The sequence below is a fragment of the Coregonus clupeaformis genome, chromosome 15 (assembly GCF_020615455.1).
Source record: "Coregonus clupeaformis isolate EN_2021a chromosome 15, ASM2061545v1, whole genome shotgun sequence".
In the NCBI taxonomy this organism is placed as follows: Eukaryota; Metazoa; Chordata; class Actinopteri; order Salmoniformes; family Salmonidae; genus Coregonus; species Coregonus clupeaformis.
Window position 1 is genome coordinate 21,213,226 of NC_059206.1, and position 21,214 is coordinate 21,234,439.

General features: G+C 43.9%; 1 pseudogene; it reads right to left on the reverse strand.

Annotated features, from left to right (window-relative positions):
• The window catches only part of LOC121583141, an 86,605-nt pseudogene that overhangs the window by 44,410 nt on the left and 20,981 nt on the right, over positions 1–21,214 (reverse strand).

Here is a 21,214-nt window from a genome sequence, read left to right on the forward strand (position 1 = left end):
ATGCACACAGATGCATGCACGCAGGCAGGCACACACACACATGCACACACACGTTGACATTACATTTAAAAAACAGATCAAAATACACCTTATGGAACAGCGGGGACTTTGAAGAGACACAAACACAGGCACAGACACATTCATACACACACATGATAACATATGCACTATACACACACGTAAACATGGATTTTGTGTTGTAGATATGTGGTAGTAGAACAGGGGCCTGAGGGCACACACTTAATCTGTTGTGAATGGATTGTAATGTTTTTAAAATTGTATAAACTGCCTGAAGAGTAGCAGCTAATGTGGCTCCATAATAAATACAAATACAAATACAATACTTATCAATACAATGTATGGGTAACCGTAAGAGTAGCAGGGTTAATGTTGTGTGTGTTCATGTGCATGTGAGTATGCATGCGTGAGTGGGTGTGTCCGTACCATCAGAGTAACCTGGTTCTTGGACCTAGCAGCTTTGTGTAGGGCTGTCATGCCGTCTTTGGCCCTGAAGTCCAGGTGGGCCCCTCCATTCTTTAGTACCTTTAAAATCTCCACCACGTTATCCAGGTGGGACGCAAATGTCAGTGGGGTCTCTGTAGAATGACATAGATGGGATAGAGTGTAGATCATGGGTCTCAAACTTATTTTGCCTGGTGCCACATTCTGTTAGCCTGATCCACCATCCTGACTGCTGCACTCTCATTTCATTTCAAAATGTAAGCTTTCTCATTTACGATGGTCGAACGAGGCTAACATTCTGTCTCTATCCATCATTTTTTCAACAATTATGATGTTCCCCAACTGTCTACAGTAGCTTTCATTTTGGTGATTGTGAATGGGCTGGACACAGTGAACAGTCTGTTTGTGAGTACTGTAGTAGAACATCACAGACAAATTAGAAGAGAACAGAGAAGAAAGGGACCAAAGATGGATCAGAGCACAGAATGGAACATAACACAGTCGGAATGGAACAGAAACAGAACAGAAAACAGATTAAATGGAACCATAAAGGAATTATAGGCTATAGAGGCAGTGGTGGAAAAAGTACACAATTGTCATACTTGAGTAAAAGTAAAGATAACTTAATAGAAAATAACTCAAGTAAATAGTAAAGTCAAGTACAGATACCCCAAAAAACTACTTAAGTAGTACTTTCAAGTATTTTTAATTAAGTACTTTACACCACTGCACAGAGGAACCACAACACAGACACAACAGACAACAGAACAGAAAAGAACAGCCAACAGAACAGATCAGAACAGCCAACAGAACAGAACAGAACAGGACAAGACAGAACAGACAAGAGAACAGACAACAGAACAGAACATAGACAGGGAGAGAATAAGGTGCATCAATTAAACTCAGATCAGCAGTGATGGTAATAACACCATCCATTACTCTGTGCTTACACAGTCATATTTTCTCAGGAATCGAAGTGGTGCTCCCATCACTCTATTGTTCATCTTCACTTTTCTCTCCGCTGTCAGTGTCATTCATCATCCAATCACCGCAGTCATATGAAATCCCATCAATTCATCCACACTCGGCCACTCATCCATCTACACTGATGTCCGTCCATTGGTCAATAAGTGGATTTATAATGGCAGTGGCAGTGACACATTGGTTAAAAGTCCAATGTAGCCCTTTTTATTCATTTTTTCTCTGTGTGGTCCTCTGTAGCTCAATTGGTAGAGCATGGTGCTTGTAACGCCAGGGTAGTGGGTTCGATCCCCGGGACCACCCATACATAAAAATGTATGCACACATGACAGTAAGTCGCTTTGGATAAAAGCGTCTGCTAAATGGCATATTATTATTATTATTATTCTCAACACCATTTCGGGTAACAATTAAGTACCTTACTAACCACGTTTCCATCCAACCATTTCATGAGGATGAATTACCTGACGCATGAAAAAAGTCACAACCGGTTTGATGGAAACATGAAATACTGGTACAATTTCATAAATGCCGACAGATCATTATTTCGTTCGACATGGTGGGATCTTTTTGTGTCGGTAAAATGAATAACGCGAGAAATGGCTGTGGAAAAACCTTTATGCTCAAATATTTATATAATAACCATCATATCGAAGTAAACTTGGAGTCACGCGATGATTTGTTGTGTGGTCCTCTCATTACGACTCGGGAAAGCACGCAGTTTAAAAGACTACAGATTACATAAATTATGATGAACTTCACAGGATGGTGAATGTGCAAGGTGATGAGCTTGATGCTCCTTTACAATAAATATTGATGGTCTTATTCTGGTGACATGATGATCAATGCTTGGCTGCCTTTTGACAAATACAAATAATATCGCTTTGATAATCATCTCATAATGTAGGTAGCCTCCCTGCACTGTATCTGCGAGCTGTTGGCTAAAGCGCATGTGCCAAGACCAGAGTGGGCACATTTGCTATATAATGCAACATCTTTTGTCACAAAACCATCAGTAGAGTTGAAAATGTGATGGAAACCCATTTAACTTGTATTTTTCATTCGGTACATGGGAATTTAACTGAAAAAGTTATTTCTATGTGCACTACTATGCGCACCGTCTTTTATCCGCAAAAAGTCTGTTTGATGGAAACACATCTCTGGTGGAAAATGCGCATATTGTTTTATGCAGATTTGTTCATATTTGTGTGAAAATCTGTCGCAAATTGGATCGAAACTTGTGATTGTTTTCAATTGAAATGGTTAAAAGGAGACAAAAATAGCTTCTTAGCAAAGAGCAATTTCTCAAGCAAGAATTTAACTAGGACTGTCTGGGAGTGGTCTGAGTGGGGAGGGGTTTGAAAGAGGTTTGGAAATCTCTGTCTTATTGGTCTATTAACACATTTGATTTCACCAGGCAGGCCAAAACTCCCTCCCACCAAAACAGGCAGAAATTTCAGGCAGTCTTTTCAAATAGCTCTTACACTACAAGGGCATTATCATATTTTTCACAATTTCACAGTATTATTCCAACCTCATAGTGTGGAAATATATATAAAACACAGGAAAATCTTGTTTTTGAATGCACGTGGCCTTTAACATACTCTACTGTATTATTAAAAGACCTGAACAATATAGAAAAAACAACAACATATAGCAGGCTTTGACCATGTTCTACTGTAAAGCGTTATAAGGTTGTTATGAATGATACTGCAACACTCATGAAAGTGTCTTCATGGCTAAGGGGCAATCTGCAATTCAATCAACAACAAAGCGTGTTTTGGTAAACAGCGGAGAAATGGCTGGAGAAATGTAACCACTCTCAAATGAATGGACAGAGCTATGGATGCAAGGTCTGACCATCCATGAGATCAAAATGATAGTTTAAACATGTCATAATAGTAAACAGTGTTTGTTTACAATGTGGCTTCTGATGGGGTACGACAGTAAACTCATGAGGCATTTCTATGTTATATTCTTCAAGAATCAATGGCTATATATCATTCATTCAAAAGTCCAAAAATGGATGTAGCAATCACACATTGCACCTTTAAGACAGGCATACAAAGATACCAATTCCTCTGTGAGATCTTGAAATGAATTCAATCAATTCAAATTAATATGGAATAGAAAATAGTTGTATGAGACACAGAGGGATGGGGGCATGGTAGGAGGTGAATGGGTGTCTGGGCGACACAGTGGGTGGAAATCTTCGGGATCAATTTGTGTCGACCTACATCTGAGCCCCATGTAATTGTGATATAATTAGCTTGGGATTTAGAACAGAACCTGCGTGTGTGTATGCCTTTGTCCATGTCTGTGTATGTACTTCTACAGCCAAAATCAATGCCAGAGCTCTATAATTGAGCGCTATTCTACAAGCTGCCCTTATCCCTCAATCTCCCAGCAACAAAGCGTAATCTACCAATACCACTTATATTCCATAAATACCCCTTCAATTACCCTGCTACGAGCCCTAACACCTTTAGGTACTTCTTTTATTAGCCTTAACTGAAAGGCTGCATTTGCTCTGCATTTGCTCTGCATTTGCTCTGCATTTGCTCTGCATTTATCCAACTTGTCCAGTACTTTATTCACACAATGCTGACTGTGTCCCCAGCTCTTAAAATGCCGTAATACCTCTAACTAACTAACTCATTATATTATTTAGGACCCTTACAGCCCTAATACCCATAATAGCTGCACGGATTGCATAAAAACCTCAACTAACCCTCCTCTTAGCCCCCAAATTTCCTCCTGCGTTTGTTAATTGATGCTCAGAGCATTGGAGTACATTCTGGCAGTACATAATGCCAGTTCAATGATGATTCATAGGAGAAGGAGTACACTGGGTTGGACTGTTAGCGAACATAGTTTGCGCAGTTCTAATAGAGCATAAGAAATAGCAATCTCAAACAGATTTTTCTGAGCTCTGTATGTTCATCTCTGCTCCCTCTTACCCTCTTCTTATCCCCTGTTGTTAACTCTGTGTACACCCCACAGGGAGGCTTATGTCCACTCTCCCCTACGCTAATGATACAGATCTCTGAGTAGAGTTGAGTAGAGTTGCCATTGATCTGTGTGTTCATTTAAAAATCATTGGGATGGATCAGGGGCTAGGTTGTGCTGTCTTGGTAGTGGGTGGGAGAAATGATCAGACAGGATTTAAATGTGAGGAGCCACGGGGGTATTTCTCAGCAGTATCTATCTTGTTAGCACTGTGATTGTCAGACCATGTCAAACCACCTGTGTTCACGATGTGTATGTTTGTGCATGTGTGTGTGTGTAGTATTACCACCGGTCTCTGTATCCTGATAGTTGGGGTCCAGCCCTCTCTCCAGCAGCCTAGAGACTTTATCCACCTGATGGTGCTGGATGAGGTCCATAAACTTTCTCAAGTTGGCCTGGAGATGGAGAGCGAGAAAAAAAGTGGAGTTAGAGAGAGAGAGAGAGAGAGAGAGAGAGAGTGTGTGTGAGCAGGTCAGAGAGAGAAGAAGGTTAGAAAAAGAGAGAAGGAGGGAGAGAAAGAGGGACAGAAGAGGGGGGAGAGAGGACAAGAGAGAGAGAGAGATAGACTGAATGATTGGGGTGTGCTGATTGGAGCATGGAGTGCATGGTGGGATGAGTGTTCTCGTCTGAGTTCCAGGCCAGATATAAATAGATAAGAGAACAGCTCCCTAAACACTATAGGAAGAGAGGAGAGGAGGAAAGGAGGAGGAGGAGAGAGGAGAGAGGAGAAGAGGATGATGATGATAGAAAAGAGGGAGGAGGGAGGGAGGGGTGATGGGGAGGACAGGGTGAGGGAGAGAAGGAGGGGACAAAAAGAATAATCTTTGAAGAGATGGAGGTAGAGAGAGAAATGTAGGGAGGAGCAAAGAGCAGAACATAGTAGAGGGTGGACCTGTATACACCTACATCTGCTCCATCACAGAGTCAATCTATTTGTGTCAGAAATACAGTACATGGAACTGTACGCCAGTACATGAAACCAGCATGTGTTCACTTCCCACCCTCTCTTTTTTCACTCTCCCTTCGTTTTCTGTCAGATACTGCTCTCTCAATTCAGTGATGTTATATTGGCATATAATACAAAGGTGTGCAGCCTTAGCATAAATTCATTTATAATGACATAATTAGAAAGGAATATGACACACCATCAAGTTACTTTTATCATTTACTAATTATGATTATATATCATGTATTCATCATTTTCTCCTCATACAGTCAGTGAACATTTACCAGAGTCAGATATGCAAAGTGCATATTTTGTGTGCTTATGTGTGTTCATGCATGTGTGAGCACATGCACAATGATCCAGGTAAACTGGGCACAGGTGAGAAATGAAATATATAGTGGCTTGCGAAAGTATTCACCCCCCTTGGCATTTTTCCTATTTTGTTGCCTTACAACCTGGAATTAAAATGGATTTTTGGGGGGTTTGTATCATTTGATTTACACAACTTGCCTACCACTTTGAAGATGCAAATTCTATTTTTTTTGTGAAACAAACATGAAATAAGACAACAACAAAAAATACTTAAGCGTGCATAACTATTTACCCCCCTCCCTCCCCCAAAGTCAATACTTTGTAGAGCCACCTTATGCAGCAATTACAGCTGCAAGTCTCTTGGGTTATGTCTCTATAAGCTTGGCACATCTAGCCACAGGGATTTTTGCCCATTCTTCAAGGCAAAACTGCTCCAGCTCCTTCAAGTTGGATGGGTTCTGCTGGTGTACAGCAATCTTTAAGTCAATCTTTAAGTTTAGATTCTAAATTGGATTGAGGTCTGGGCTTTGACTAAGCCATTCCAAGACATTTAAATGTTTCCCCTTAAACCACTCAAGTGTTGCTTTAGCAGTATGCTTAGGGTCATTGTCCTGCTGGAAGGTGAACCTCCGTCCCAGTCTCAACTCTCTGGAAGAATGAAACAGGTTTCCCTCAAGAATTTCCCTGTATTTAGCGCCATCCATCATTCCTTCAATTCTGACCAGTTTCCCAGTCCCTGCCGATGAAAAAACATCCCCACAGCATGATGCTGCCACCACCATGCTTCACTGTGGGGATGGTGTTCTTTGGGGGTGATGAGAGGTGTTGGGTTTGCGCCAGACATAGTGTTTTTCCCTTGATGGCCAAAAAGCTAAATTTTAGTCTCATCTGACCAGAGTACCTTCTTCCATATGTTTGGGAGTCTCCTTTTGGCGAACACCAAACGTGTTTGCTTATTTTCTTCTTTAAGCAATGGCTTTTTTCTGGCCACTCTTCTGTAAAGCCTAGCTCTGTGGAGTGTACGGCTTAAAGTGTCCTATGGATAGATACTCCAATCTCCGCTGTGGAGCTTTGCAGCTCCTTCAGGGTTATCTTTGGTCTCTTTGTTGCCTCTCTGATTAATGCCCTCCTTGCCTGGTCTGTGAGTTTTGGTGGGCGGCCCTATCTTGGCAGGTTTGTTGTGGTGCCATAATGGATTTAATTGTGCTCCGTGGGATTTTCAAAGTTTCTGATATTTTTTTATAACCCAACCTGATCTGTACTTCTCCACAACTTTGTCTCTGACCTGTTTTGAGAGCTCCTTGGGCTTCATGGTGCCGCTTGCTTGGTGGTGCCCCTTGCTTAGTGGTATTGCAGACTCTGGGGCCTTTCAGAACAGGTGTATATACCTGTGACTTCTGAAGGTAATTGGTTGCACCAGATCTTATTTAGGGGCTTCATAGCAAAGGGGGTGAATACATATGCACGCACCATTTTTCCGTTATTTATTTTTCAGAATTTTTTGAAACAAGTTATTTTTTTCATTTCACTTCACCAATTTGGACTATTTTGTGTATGTCCATTACATGAAATCCAAATAAAAATATATTTAAATTACATGGTGTAATGCAACAAAATAGGAAAAATGCCAAGGGGGATGAATACTTTTGCAAGGCACTGTACGTCCATTGAATAATTTACAGGCCAATTCCACCTTTGCCACGGCATCCTGACTCAACTCGCCAACAGATAATGGACCTCAATTACGAACCTGTCTCTCACACTTCCTCCGAAGCTTGTTGGCCTAATAGACTTGCTGTATAATGACATCCACGACCCTGTTTTACATCTTAGATTTATATTTACGTTTTTGGGGCTTCCTTCCACCTGCTACCGGTTCAATTTCAGACTGCTGCAAAACTCTGTGTGATTATAAGGTGTGAAATGCCAGGGTTGGATGTGGCATTTAAAAGGTACGAGACAGGTAAGTTCCCCTCACTGTGTCTCTCTCATGCTAATCCCTGACTCCAATAGGCTCTTCTCTCTCTCTCTCTCTCTCTCTCTCTCTCTCTCTCTCTCTCTCTCTCTCTCTCTCTCTCTCTCTCTCTCTCTCTCTCTCTCTCTCTCTCTCTCTCTCTCTCTCTCTCTCTCTCTCTCTCTCTCTCTCTCTCTCTCTCTCTCTCTCTCTCTCTCTCTCTCTCTCTCTCTCTCTCTCTCTCTATAATAATATTTTAGCAGAGATGTTTATTTTCAATTTACAATCTGTAGCTATAGGTTATATATTGTGAGCTTTTGTGAAAGAGCACAGTTAGAAAGATATGGCATATAGAAGCATACCAGATGGACATCATGAAAATGATCGGAGGAAGTTCAGGAGTAAAAACAAACAAAATATAATTATTGACTGTGTCCATAAAATGTATATAGTATGTATAAGTAGAGGCCTAAGCATTGTTGTTCACTAGTTTACTCCAATTAGGGAAGGGATGGTAGGGTTGGAAAGTAATAAAGGAAAAAAATATATATTTTTTAAAGGATATGTATATATATATATATATATATATATATATATATATATATATATATATATATATATATATATATATATATATCTGTATGTATATATATATATATATATATCTCTATGTATGTATATATATATATATATATATATATATATATATATATATGCGAGAAGAAGAAAACATATGGGGGATTGGAAGTGATGCAGACAATTACATTGATGGAAGTTACAATCTATCTGCAATATTAAAGCTGATCTATCCCCTAAAAAATAAAAAATAAAATGCACTGTTTGTTTTAGTGGTACCCACTGTTTTTATTTTCAAAGTTAGGGAGGAAGAGGACATAGGTTTACTTTCCTGGGGTTTTGAACGGTGTGTTGTGAGTGATGACTTCGCAGCCTAGCGCGGAGGAGACGCGGTCGTTACGGCATGGATTCAGGTGTGTTCCTAAGAATGGAATTAAGGTGGAGGAGGTTCTGCTCGCAGTCGGCGTACAGGTAGGAGCTGAATTTATACATTCCGCATTCCAGAATGAACAAAACTGTGGTTGTGTTCATAAAAATAGCACATTTGGTGGGTCAACGTGCAGGGGGCCATGAGACGCAGGCAGCAGAGGCTGAGCCTAGTCATGCAACAGATGGTAGTGTAGCTAAGGCTGGGCCTAGTCATGCTACAGATGGTGGGGTAGATGAGGCTGGGTCTAGTCATGCTATAGATGGTGGGGTAGGTGAGGCTGGGTCTAGTCATGCTATGGATGGTGGTATAGCTGAGGCTGGGCTTAGTCAGGTTATGATAGTGGATGAGGAGAGTATAGTGGGGAAGGGTAAGCAACTGGGGGGGATGGAGGAGGGTGTCAAGCGGAAGAGGAAAAAGGGGGAGAAGAAAGGAGGTGGGAGGGCAGAGGCTGGTGTGGTGAAAGGCACCAAGGAACCTTTGCCTGGTGCTGAGGGGGAGGCCCCAACTAGAGAAGAAGAGCAGGTGGTCAGGATGGGAGATGGTGATGAGGAGGAGGAAGGTGAATCTGAGGAGGAAGACGATGAGGAGGATATCTTTTCAAACTCCTCCTCAATGGGTCCAGAGCTGACAGCCAGTCATTCAGAGGGGTCAAAGTACACGGTGAGGGAATTGTCAAGGTTCCTGAATGAGACTAAGGGGAAAAAAGTAAATCTTGAGGCTTTTTTTTTGCGATCCGGGAAAGTTTGTAAGATCAGTACAACATGCTATGAAAAATGAGGGGCATGGTGTCCTCTCACCCAGGAAACGGTTTAGGTTGAGAAAGTGGGTCACAACCGTGTGTAAAAGTCTACCTTCAGACACTGTTTAGATGAAAGTTTTCTTTCTGGCACTGGGGCTTTTTGAGCTTTGCTATTGGTCTCTTTCTTTGCTGGCTTTTCTCCCACCTCTTATGGAGACTCTTTGGGTAGGCTCGCTTAATATTAATGGCGCCAGAGATGCGGGAAAGAGGAGTGTGTTGGGTGAATATGTAAAACAAAAAAAAGTACAGGTGTTGTTTCTGCAGGAGACGCATAGCGATGTGGTGAATGAAGTTGATTGGTTGGCTCTGGTGGAAAGGGGCAAGTGTGCTGAGCCATGGGACAAAAGTTAGTGCAGGGGTGGCAGTCCTTTTTGTACCGGGTCTGTAAAAATATGCTCCTCAAAAGAGGTGTGTAGGGGTAGACTGCTTGTAGTAAAAGCAGAAATTAACAACAGGGGTTTTGTCTTTATAAATGTGTATACGCCTAACACAGGGAGAGAGAGGGGGCTTCTATTTGGGTGTCGTAGACAGGAACTCTCACAGATATCGCCTGAGGAGACGCTGGTGGTCGGCGGGGACTGGAACTGTACGATGGATTTTACGAAAGACAGAAATGGGGAGGAGCCTCATTCAGGTTCAGTGGGGGTGTTAAGGGACATTATTAATCAGTTTGACCTAGTGGATGTTTGGAGAAGTAGACATCCCAACACAAGACAGTATACATGGGTGAAGGTCTTTGGGGCTAGAGTGCAGCCCCGGCTTGATCGATTGTACATGTCCAGGAATCAGAGCAATAGGCTGTTGGGCGCTACCATTCTACCGGTGGGTTTTTCAGTTCATCACATAACCATGGCTCGGCTGTCTATTTCACCAGGGCCTCGGCAGGCATCCTATTGGAAGTTTAATGTAAAGCTCTTATGAGATGCCACTTTTTGCGCAGGTTTCCAGACTTTTTGGGAAAGGTGGGGGCAGCGAAGAGAGGAGTGTGAGTCTTTGAGTCAATGGTGGGATGTGTGAAAAGTCAAAATTCTGCTTTTCTGCCAACAGTATACAGCTCTCTCATCCTCAGAGGCTAGGAGAGTATTGGGGGAACTTCGAGCGTAGTATTAGTGAGATGGAGGTAGAGCTGGTGGGGCAAGGCAATGTAGGCCTCCAGGCTAATTTCACTGAACTACGTAGGGACCTGGGTAGTTTTTTCCAGGTTAAAGCAAAGGGAGCACTTGTACGAGCTAGGTTCTCCATGCTCAAGGAGATGGATGCTCCCAGCTCCTTCTTCTTTGGTTTGGAAAGACAGAGCGGTGAAGCAAAGGGTATGCATTTTCTACGGCTTTTGGATGGGCGGGTGACCTCTGTGGTGGGGGAGATGCGGGAGCGGACTGTGGAGTTTTATACTGATTTGTATAGGGCAGAACTGTGTGATCCTATGTGTGCTCAAGTTTTGTTTGCCAAACTCCCTAAGCTCTCTAAGGTACAGAGGGATGAAATGGACATTCCCCCTGTTGTCCCATGAACTGGCAGAGGCCGTAACCCAGATGTCCCCTGGCCGTGCACCGGGGGTCGATGGGACTCCCAGTGGAGTTTTATAAAAGATTCTGGGGAATAATTGGACTGGACTTCTTTTGCGTGTTGCGTGAGTGCGTCGGGATAGGAGAGTTGCCGATGAGCTGCCGGTGGGCGGCTCTGACTCTCCTGCCCAAAAAGGGGGACTTGTGTGAACTTAAGAACTGGAGGCCTGTGGCATTGCTCTGTGCGGACTACAAGATATTTGCCAAGGTCCTCGCTAACAGACTGAAGTCCCATCTGGACACTATAGTACACAAGGACCAGACATATTGCGTACCAGGGCGCTCAATCACGGACAACTTGTTCTTAATCAGGGACATGTTGGACTTGTCGAGAGGTTCTAATGTGAACTTTGGTCTGGTCTCTTTAGATCAAGAGAAGGCTTTTGATAGAGTGGACCATGAGTATCTGTTTAACGTGATGTCTGTGTTTGGGTTTGGGGAAAGGTTTTTGGCCTATGTGAAGATGTTGTATGCTGGGGCATCATGTATGGTTAAGGTGGGAGGGGGGCTCAGTAGGCCAATCTGGGTGAGGCGGGGCATTAGACACAGATGCCCTCTATCAGGGCAGTTATATACACTAGCTATTGAGCCTTTTTTGGGCCTGCTACGCAGGAGACTGCAGGGAGTGTGTTGGACAGGCATAGCAGTGTCAGCGTATGCAGATGACGTTTCTGTGATGGTCAGGGATGGTCAGGATATGCAGGCACTAGAGAATAGTCTGAAGGTGTACGAGGGAGCTTCATCAGCTAAGGTAAACTGGGGCAAGAGCAAAGCTATGTTATGTGGGGCATGGGGGATAGGGGCCCCTCCTCTGCTTCCAGGGGGTTTGCAGTGGGGTTGTGAAGGGCTTAACATTTTGGGGGTGTACCTGGGCTCGGAGAGGTGGGTCAGGAGGAACTGGGAGGGGCTGTCACAGGCAGTGGTGTCAAGACTGGCCAGGTGGAGGTGGCTCCTGTCCCAAGTGTCATATAGAGGGAGGGTGCTGATAATCAACAACCTGGTGGCATCTTCCCTGTGGCATAAACTGGCTGTCCTCAACCCCCCCGCCGGTCTGCTCGCAGACCTGCAACGCAAGCTGGTGGATTTTTTCTGGTCGGGCCATCACTGGCTGAGGGCGGCAGTGTTGTATATGTCTGTAAATTAAGGAGGACAGGGCCTGGTGGAACGCAGGGTGGCTGCATTCCGACTAAAGGCGGCACAGAGACTGCTGTACCATACTGATGTCGGATGGAGGAGCCAGCATGCGCGCTGCTGAGGAGAGCTGGCGGATTAGGGTTGGACCGGCAGCTATTCCTGGAGGGGCTGAGTACAGCAGGTCTCTCTGATTTTTACTCTGCGGTGCTGAGGACCTGGCAGCTACTAAGGCCCACATGAGAAGGGGGGTGTGGAGCCTGGGCTGTGGGTGTGGGAGGAGCCTATCTTCCACAACCCAGCCATCCTTTTGAGATCGGTTCAGTCGGCCACCCTTAAGAGGAGACTGATGGCAGCGGGATTACTAAGGCTGGGTGACCTGCGACTGCTGGGAGAGGAGGGGTGGAAAACCCCAGAAGTCCTAGCACAACAAACAGGACTAACATCTCTTAGGCTGCTGGAGAGATTCCTGGGGGAAGTCCAGGAGGTACTGTCTGAGCCGGTAAAGGGGGTGTTTGAGCGGTCAAAGGGGGAGGGGCCACCAATTCTTCCGCCACTGCATGTGATGGCAGAGACTGGGGACTGGCAAGGGGGTCTGGAGGACTTGTTAGATTTTAACACTCCGAGCCTGGGGGAGTTTGAAGGGGTAGGAGGTAAAGCCCTCTACAACCTCTGCGTTAAGGTAAGGAACATCAGGAGCCTAACAGGAGTGAAGGCACATCAGTGGCAGGGGGTACAGTGAGGGAAAAAAGTATTTGATCCCCTGCTGATTTTGTACGTTTGCCCACTGACAAAGACATGATCAGTCTATAATTTTAATGTTAGGTTTATTTGAACAGTGAGAGACAGAATAATGCATGTCAAAAATTTTATACATTTTTTGTATTTTAATTAGGGAAATAAGTATTTGACCCCTCTGCAAAACATGACTTAGTACTTGGTGGCAAAACCCTTGTTGGCAATCACAGAGGTCAGACGTTTCTTGTAGTTGGCCACCAGGTTTGCACACATCTCAGGAGGGATTTTGTCCCACTCGTCTTTGCAGATCTTCTCCAAGTCATTAAGGTTTTGAGGCTCACGTTTAGCAACTCGAACCTTCAGCTCCCTCCACAGATTTTCTATGGGATTAAGGTCTGGAGACTGGCTAGGCCACTCCTTGACCTTAATGTGCTTCTTCTTGAGCCACTCCTTTGTTCCCTTGGCCGTGTGTTTTGGGTCATTGTCATGCTGGAATACCCATCCACAACCCATTTTCAATGCCCTGGCAAAGGGAAGGAGGTTCTCACCCAAGATTTGACGGTACATGGCCCCGTCCATCGTCCCTTTGATGCGGTGAAGTTGTCCTGTCCCCTTAGCAGAAAAACACCCCCAAAGCATAATGTTTCCACCTCCATGTTTGACGGTGGGGATGGTGTTCTTGGGGTCATAGGCAGAATTCCTCCTCCTCCAAACACAGCGAGTTGAGTTGATGCCAAAGAGCTCCATTTTGGTCTCATCTGACCACAACATTTTCACCCAGTTCTCCTCTGAATCATTCAGATGTTCATTGGCAAACTTCAGACGGGCCTGTATTATGTGCTTTCTTGAGCAGGGGGGACCTTGCGGGCGCTGCAGGATTTCAGTCCTTCACGGTGTAGTGTGTTACCAATTGTTTTCTTGGTGACTATGGTCCCAGCTGCCTTGAGATCATTGACAAGATCCTCCCGTGTAGTTCTGGGCTCATTCCTCACCGTTCTCATGATCATTGCAACTCCACGAGGTGAGATCTTGCATGGAGCCTCAGGCCGAGGGAGATTGACAGTTATTTTGTGTTTCTTCCATTTGCGAATAATCGCATCAACTGTTGTCACTTTCTCACCAAGCCGCTTGGCGATGGTCTTGTAGCCCATTCCAGACTTGTGTAGGTCTACAATCTTGTCCCTGACATCCTTGGAGAGCTCTTTGGTCTTGGCCATGGTGGAGAGTTTGGAATCTGATTGATTGATTGCTTCTGTGGACAGGTGTCTTTTATACAGGTAACAAGCTGAGATTAGGAGCACTCCCTTTAAGAGTGTGCTCCTAATCTCAGCTCGTTACCTGTATAAAAGACACCTGGGAGCCAGAAATCTTTCTGATTGAGAGGGGGTCAAATACTTATTTCCCTCATTAAAATGCAAATCAATTTATAACATTTTTGACATGCGTTTTTTTGTGTTGTTGAATTTTCTGTTTGCTCAGGCAAAGTTAGCTATTTGGATAACAAGGAGGAACAGGGTCTAAGGTGGGGGGATAACAGACCCTTTACTATTATTTAATGGGATGGTCTCTGCGCGCCTTAGGGTGGAATTTGAGTTCAATAAAATTATAAAAAGTGTGGAGATGTTTCAAGACATATGGTGTGTTGGGGGGTTGTCTGTATAGCTGGGGAAGATGGTCTGGATATACGGTTGTAGAAGTGGTGAGGTTTGGGTTATTGTGATGTGTGGTGTTGTTTTTGTATCGTGGGGTATAGGGAAAGGTGAGTATGCAGTACAGGGGATATTGGTAATTTTTATTTTGTATTTTAGGGGGTGGGGGTGAGGTTTTCAAAAAAGTCTCTCTCTCTCTCTCTCTCTCTCTCTCTCTCTCTCTCTGTGTGGCTCAGTTGGTAGAGCATGGTGCTTGCAATGCAAGGGTTGTGGGTTAGATTCCCACGAGAGACCAGTATGAAAATGTATGAACGCAGTACTGTAAGTCGCTCTGGATAAGAGTGTCTACTAAAATGTAAAAGAAATGTAATGAAATAGAACAGTGAAGTTTCAGGAGAAACTTTATGATTATAGTGAAGTAGCTATTTGAAAGCCTCTCTGACTGTGAAATGGGTTTGAAGTGCAACCCCAGCAGGGGTTGTATAGGGAAACAGAATAGAAGAGAAAGAAAAAACTGAGGCTGTTTGTCACTGGGGAATACATCAACATACATGTAATCCTCTCTTCAATTCAAAGGGCTTTATAGGGATGGGAAACATATGTTTACATTGCCAAAGCAAGTGAAATAGATAATTAACAAAAGTTTCAAAGGAATAGAGACAATTCAAATGTCATATTATGGCTATATACATTGTTGTAACGATGGGAAAAGGGAAAATTAATATGGGTTGTTTTTACAATGTTGTTTGTTCTTAACTGGTTGACTCTCTCTCTCTCTCTCTCTCTCTCTCTCTCTCTCTCTCTCTCTCTCTCTCTCTCTCTCTCTCTCTCTCTCTCTCTCTCTCTCTCTCTCTCTCTCTCTCTCTCTCTCTCTCTCTCTCTCTCTCTCTCTCTCTCTCTCTCTCTCTCTCTCTCTCTCTCTCTCTCTCTCTCTCTCTCTCTCTCTCTCTCTCTCTCTCTCTCTCTCTCTCTCTCTCTCTCTCTCTCTCTCTCTCTCTCTCTCTCTCTCTCACACCATTAGGGGTGAGCTGCTCCAGTCCTAACCCAGAAATGTCACCTGTCAGGAGAAAAAGAGAGAGAGAGCACAGGTGTACTGGTCCCCCACAACAAGGGCTCTTAGAGCCACACACCTCGACACCCATACCCTAACACAGGGGTTTTCAATTCCAGACATGGGCCTTCCCGGGCTGCACATTTTTGCTCCAGCCCAACACTATCAAACCTAATCGTTTATTCTGAAAACTGAGTGCGTACTGTAGGTGGCACTAATTTAACTCCATGCAGTACATGATTGAACTACACAAGGGTTTTATGATCAGTTGAATAAGGTAATGGTGCCATCAGGCTCTCTGTGGTTGGCTATTGTGGAGCAAATAACAACCAACCTCCTCTCTCCATATCACCATCTCTTCACCTCCTTGACTCTTATGGAAAGTAAAGAGTAGACATGCAGACAGGAGAGTAGAGAGTAGAGAGAGACATGCAGACAGGATACTAGAGATAGACTGCAGAGGCTTACAGTGATAACAGCTGACATAGCTCAATATGTTTGTGTGTCTGTGTGTTGACAGTGAGATAAAGTGAGATAAAGTGACACTCCAGCATCTCTGTTTCTCCCAACAGGTGTGTGTGTATGTTTGTGTGCATGAGTGCGTGCATGTGTGCAGTGAGACCCCAGCTGGTTGTTAGGAGAGAGTGTAAAATTTGTCGACACCACTCACCTTGGTGTGAAGTTTGGCAATCTGCTTCTCTTCCACATGGGGCTGCCTGTAGACTCGGCTCTTGTAGCGGAACTGTGGAAAAGAGGATAGAGAAAAAACAGGATTTGGGTCAGTCGGTTATGTATGACATGGTGTCATGTAGCAATGACAGTTGTTCTTATTGGATGAGAAGGTAATTGTCTCCCTAGAGATGCCCATGCTAATTGGTCGGGACTCGGGAGTAAAACAATCAAAAATTGATTGGCTAAAACAATGTGTCTAGAGGAGTGGCGCCTTTATCGATTGGCTGAGGGATACTGCAAAGCTGTGATGAGTGTGATGGAAGGAGTCAGGCGCAGGAGGGTAATCACCAAATACAGAGCTTATTCCTTCGTTACACAAAATACGCTGGAATAGCGACAAACGAAACAGGCACAGGGGAAACTATCTACCCTGGCAATACACTGTAACGGTATCTCCATACAATACATAGGCACAGGGGAAATATCTACCCTGGCAACAAAATGGTACGAGTAGCTCCACCGAGCTACACTACTCTCACATTCAAACAATCACCCACAAGGACAAGGGGGCAGAGGGAACACTTATACACTGACTAATGAGGGGATTAGAACCAGGTGTGTGTGATTGACAAGACAAGACAAATGTAATGATGAGAATTGGGGCGGTAGTGGTTAGTAAGCCGGTGACGACGAACACCGAAGCCTGCCCGAACAAGGAGGGGATTCAGCCTCGGCGGAAGTCGTGACAAAAGCTCTGGTACTGATTGGCTCACATAATTGGAGTAAGATGCTTACAACATTAGAGTTGTGGGTTTGATTGATCCTCACGGACCAATTATTCAGTTTTATTGATTGTTTGAGGGGTACAGCACCCCATCTCTAACAATCGAACAACTTTACTCATTGGCTGAGGAGTACTGGCCTTGGAGGTTGCCGCGCAATCGTCCTCTACCCTGTTTCCAACCCAGTGGGATCCTACCTCGGGTTCAGATCTTCAGAGCTCCCCCCTCATCGGACCGTGAGGGTGTCTGAGACTTCATCAGCCACGATAGATTCTACGGCTGACTCGGTTCATCGGGCCCAACCTCCCATCGGTCCTCGAGGGGTCTCCTAAACCACTCGAGGCGAAAAACGTCCGGTCTTCCTCTGCCATTTCACCAGCTGTCATCATCGGCAGCTCTATGGTGAGAAACATCTCAGTTCCCAGGGCAAAAACCCTGTGCTATCCTGGAGCATGAGTACAGGACATTACAAGGCTGCTTCCTACCGTTCTACGACAGATGCCGGGTGCTGACGCTGTTGTAGTCCATGTGGGGTCAAACGACATTAGGAGGATTAGCTCGGAACTGCTAAAACTGGATTTGAAAGATTCTAGCTCTGAAAGACTCAAAACGCGGCTGATTACCATCACTGGGCCGCGGTTGCAAAGGATTCAGCAGGCTACTGGCATTACACATCTGGCTAAAAGACTACACATTTTGGAAAGGCCGCGTTGAGACAATGACTTATCAGTGGCAAACCCTGCACAGATAATCCTTATCATTGTGTTGCTGAGTTGTCGTAGTGCTGCTGAAAATGTATATTGTTCAAGGGGTGTTGGAAATTATTATGTAAGTAACCTAATGTATGTTCCTCTAATTCTCCTGAATGCCTCTGTCAATCCAATAGCTATTGTCAGCAGTAATCATGTGCCTATGAACCTGAATTATACTGTTAGCACTGAGGCGGTTTGCCCTAGTAGGAAGCCCACTGTGTGCAGTTCACCCTCCACTATCAGCTCAAACATAAATATCACTGTCTGATAAGCCTCCGAGTAAAGCAATAAAACAATCAAGAATCCCAGAAAAGCGCTAAAAATAGCCCACATTAACATATGTAGCCTAAGAAACAAGATTCATGAAATCGAGACTTGCTAGTAACAGATAACGTTCATATACTATCTCTGAAACTCAATTAGATAATACCTTTGATTATACAGTGGTAGCAATACATGGTTACAACATCTTGTGTGACAGGAATGCCAATGGGGGTGGTGTTGCTTTTTATATTCAAGTTTCAAGTTTTCATGTCACATGCACAAGTACAGTGAAATGCCTTTCTTGCCAGCTCTAACCCCAACAATGCAATCAATAACAATGTAATACTAAAAATAACAAGGTAGTACACAAACTTGAACCTCTCAACCTGCTCCATTGCAGCCTCGTCGCTCCATTGCAGCCCCCCCGTTTCCTGTAGTACACAATCAGCTCCTTGGTCTTACTGACATTGAGGGAGAAGTTGTTGTTCCAGCCCCACAATGACAGGTCACTGACCTCATCCCTGTAGGCTGTCTCATCGTGTTCAGGCCTAGCACCGTCGTGTCAAAAGCAAACTTGGTGGCGTTGGAGTCATGCGTGGCCAGGCAGTTGTGGGTTAACAGGGAGCGCAGGAGGGGACTAAGCACACAACCCTGTGGGGCCCCCCTGTTGAGGGTCAGCGTGGCAGTGTTGATGTTGCCTACCTTCACCACCTGAGGTCGGCCCATCAGGAAGTCATTCAGACTCATATTCCTGTAGAGTTTAGACAGGATCTCACGTCAAATATTGTTGAAGTAATATGGCTACAGGTTTACCTGCCTCACCTAAAGCCTATTATTGTGGGAAGTTGCTATAGACCACCAAGTGCTAACAGTCATTATCTGGATAATATGTGAACTGCTTGATAATGTATGTGATATCAATAGAGGTATATTTTCTGGATGACCTAAATATTGACTGGCTTTCATCAAGCTGTCCACTCAAGAAAAACCTTCAAAATGTAACCAGTGCCTGCAACCTGGTTCAGGTTATCAGTCAACCTACAAGCGTATTTACAAACAGCACAGGAATGAAATCATCCACATATATTGATCACATCTTTACTAATGCTGCAGAAATCTGCTTTAAAGCAGTATCCAAATCCATTGGATGTAGTGATCAAAATATTGTAGCCAAATCTAGGAAAACCAAAGTTCCAAAGTCTGGCCCTAATATAGTGTATACGAGGTCATACAAGAAGTTATACAGCACATTTTGTTACGTTACAGCCTTATTCTAAAATGGATGAAATTAATGTTTTTCCTCATCAATCTAGGATTGTGTCGAGGCATAGATCTGGGGAAGGCTACCAAAACATTTCTGCAGCATTGAAGGTCCCCAAGAACATAATGGAAGAAGTTTGGAACCACCAAGACTCTTCCTAGAGCTGGCTGCCCGGCCAAACTGAGGCATCGGGGGAGAAGGGCCTTGTTCAGGGAGGTGACCAAGAACCTGATGTTCACTCTGACAGAGCTCTAGAGTTCCTCTGTGGAGATGGGAAAACCTTCTAGAAGGACAACCATCTCTGCAGCACTCCACCAATCAGGCCTTTATGGTAGAGTGGCCAGACGGAAGCCACTCCTCAGTAAAAGGCACATGACAGCATCCTTGGAGTTTGCCAAAAGGCACCTAAAGACTCTCAGACCATGAGAAACAAGATTCTCTGGTCTGATGAAACCAACATTGAACTCTTTGGCCTGAATGCCAAGCGTCACGTCTGGAGGAAACCTGGCACCATCCCTATGGTGAAGCATGGTGGTGCCAGCATCATGCTGTAGGGATGTTTTTCAGTGGCAGGGACTGGGAGACTAGTCATGATCGAGGGAAAGATGAACGGAGCAAAGTACAAATAGATCCTTGATGAAAACCTGCTCCAGAGTGCTCAGGACCTCCGGCGGGGGTGAAGGTTCACCTTCCAACATGAAACAAAGATACATGATATAAAGAATGACAATAAAAAGCGTTGGAGCACCTTAAATGACATTTTGGGCAAAAGGGCAAACTCCGCTCCATTATTCATTGAGTCAGATGGCTCATTCATCACAAAACCCACTGATATTGCCAACTATAATGTTTTTTTTATTGGCAAGATTAGCAAACTTAGGCATGACATACAAACAACAAATTGACGGTATTTGACGGTATTTTATGTTTTTGAATAATAAAAGTTCTAAATTTGCTTCATGAGTAGTGCGTGACCCTAGGGTGGCAACACATACATTCTAAGTGATTTCAATGGGTCTTTCTCCATTCTGATAGTTTTATACTTTTCAATTCAACTTCAACCAAAAATAATTTTCAGCATTGTCATCAATTTCTGCATTTACTGTACTCATTTAAGATCCTTTCCACATTTCCACGTAGGGCTGCACGATATGGGCAAACAATCTAGGCCTTATTTTTAACCAAATGTTGCAATTTCGATTTTACTTGCGATTTAGAGCAAAACACTTGGGTGAATTTTTGGACTCATGGATATAGAATGATTATTTTAATTCTATAGTTAGAATATAATAGTGGGCACTTTGAATACCGTAATGTTTGACATGAAAACTAATTAAAATGCCAGGGAGGAGTTATTGTGACAGGGTAGGAACCAAAGTGTTTCCTAGGGGACCTTATAATCCTTTGGCTACATTGAATGTTTTCTCTTAGCTACTTCATGTAGCTAACATATTCATGTTTCGCGCATTCTTCTTTGATTTAGAAGATACTGTTGCGCAAACAACAAGCTAATTTAGGTCTACACCATCACTGGTATTATCAGACTGTATAGCTAATTCCGTTTACTCTGACTCAGTACATTTATTAGCTAGCTAGCTAGCCAGCTAACTAGCAATTAGCATTAACGGCTAACAAGATCTAGGCCCAACTTGCTAAGACAAACTAGATGTTTGCAGATGTAAGAAACACAAACAAATAGTTTAGTTAGGGAACGCTAGTGGATTTATATTAAGAAGCAAAGTGAAAACAGCATTGTTGTCATCAACATTGTTGCATGTGCTGCATTCACCATGCAGACTGAATGCAAGTGTCTCATGGTCGATGAACAACAAAGCGGAAAGCTGTGGAAAGAGGCATGGAGAGAGAGAGCGGAAAGAGAT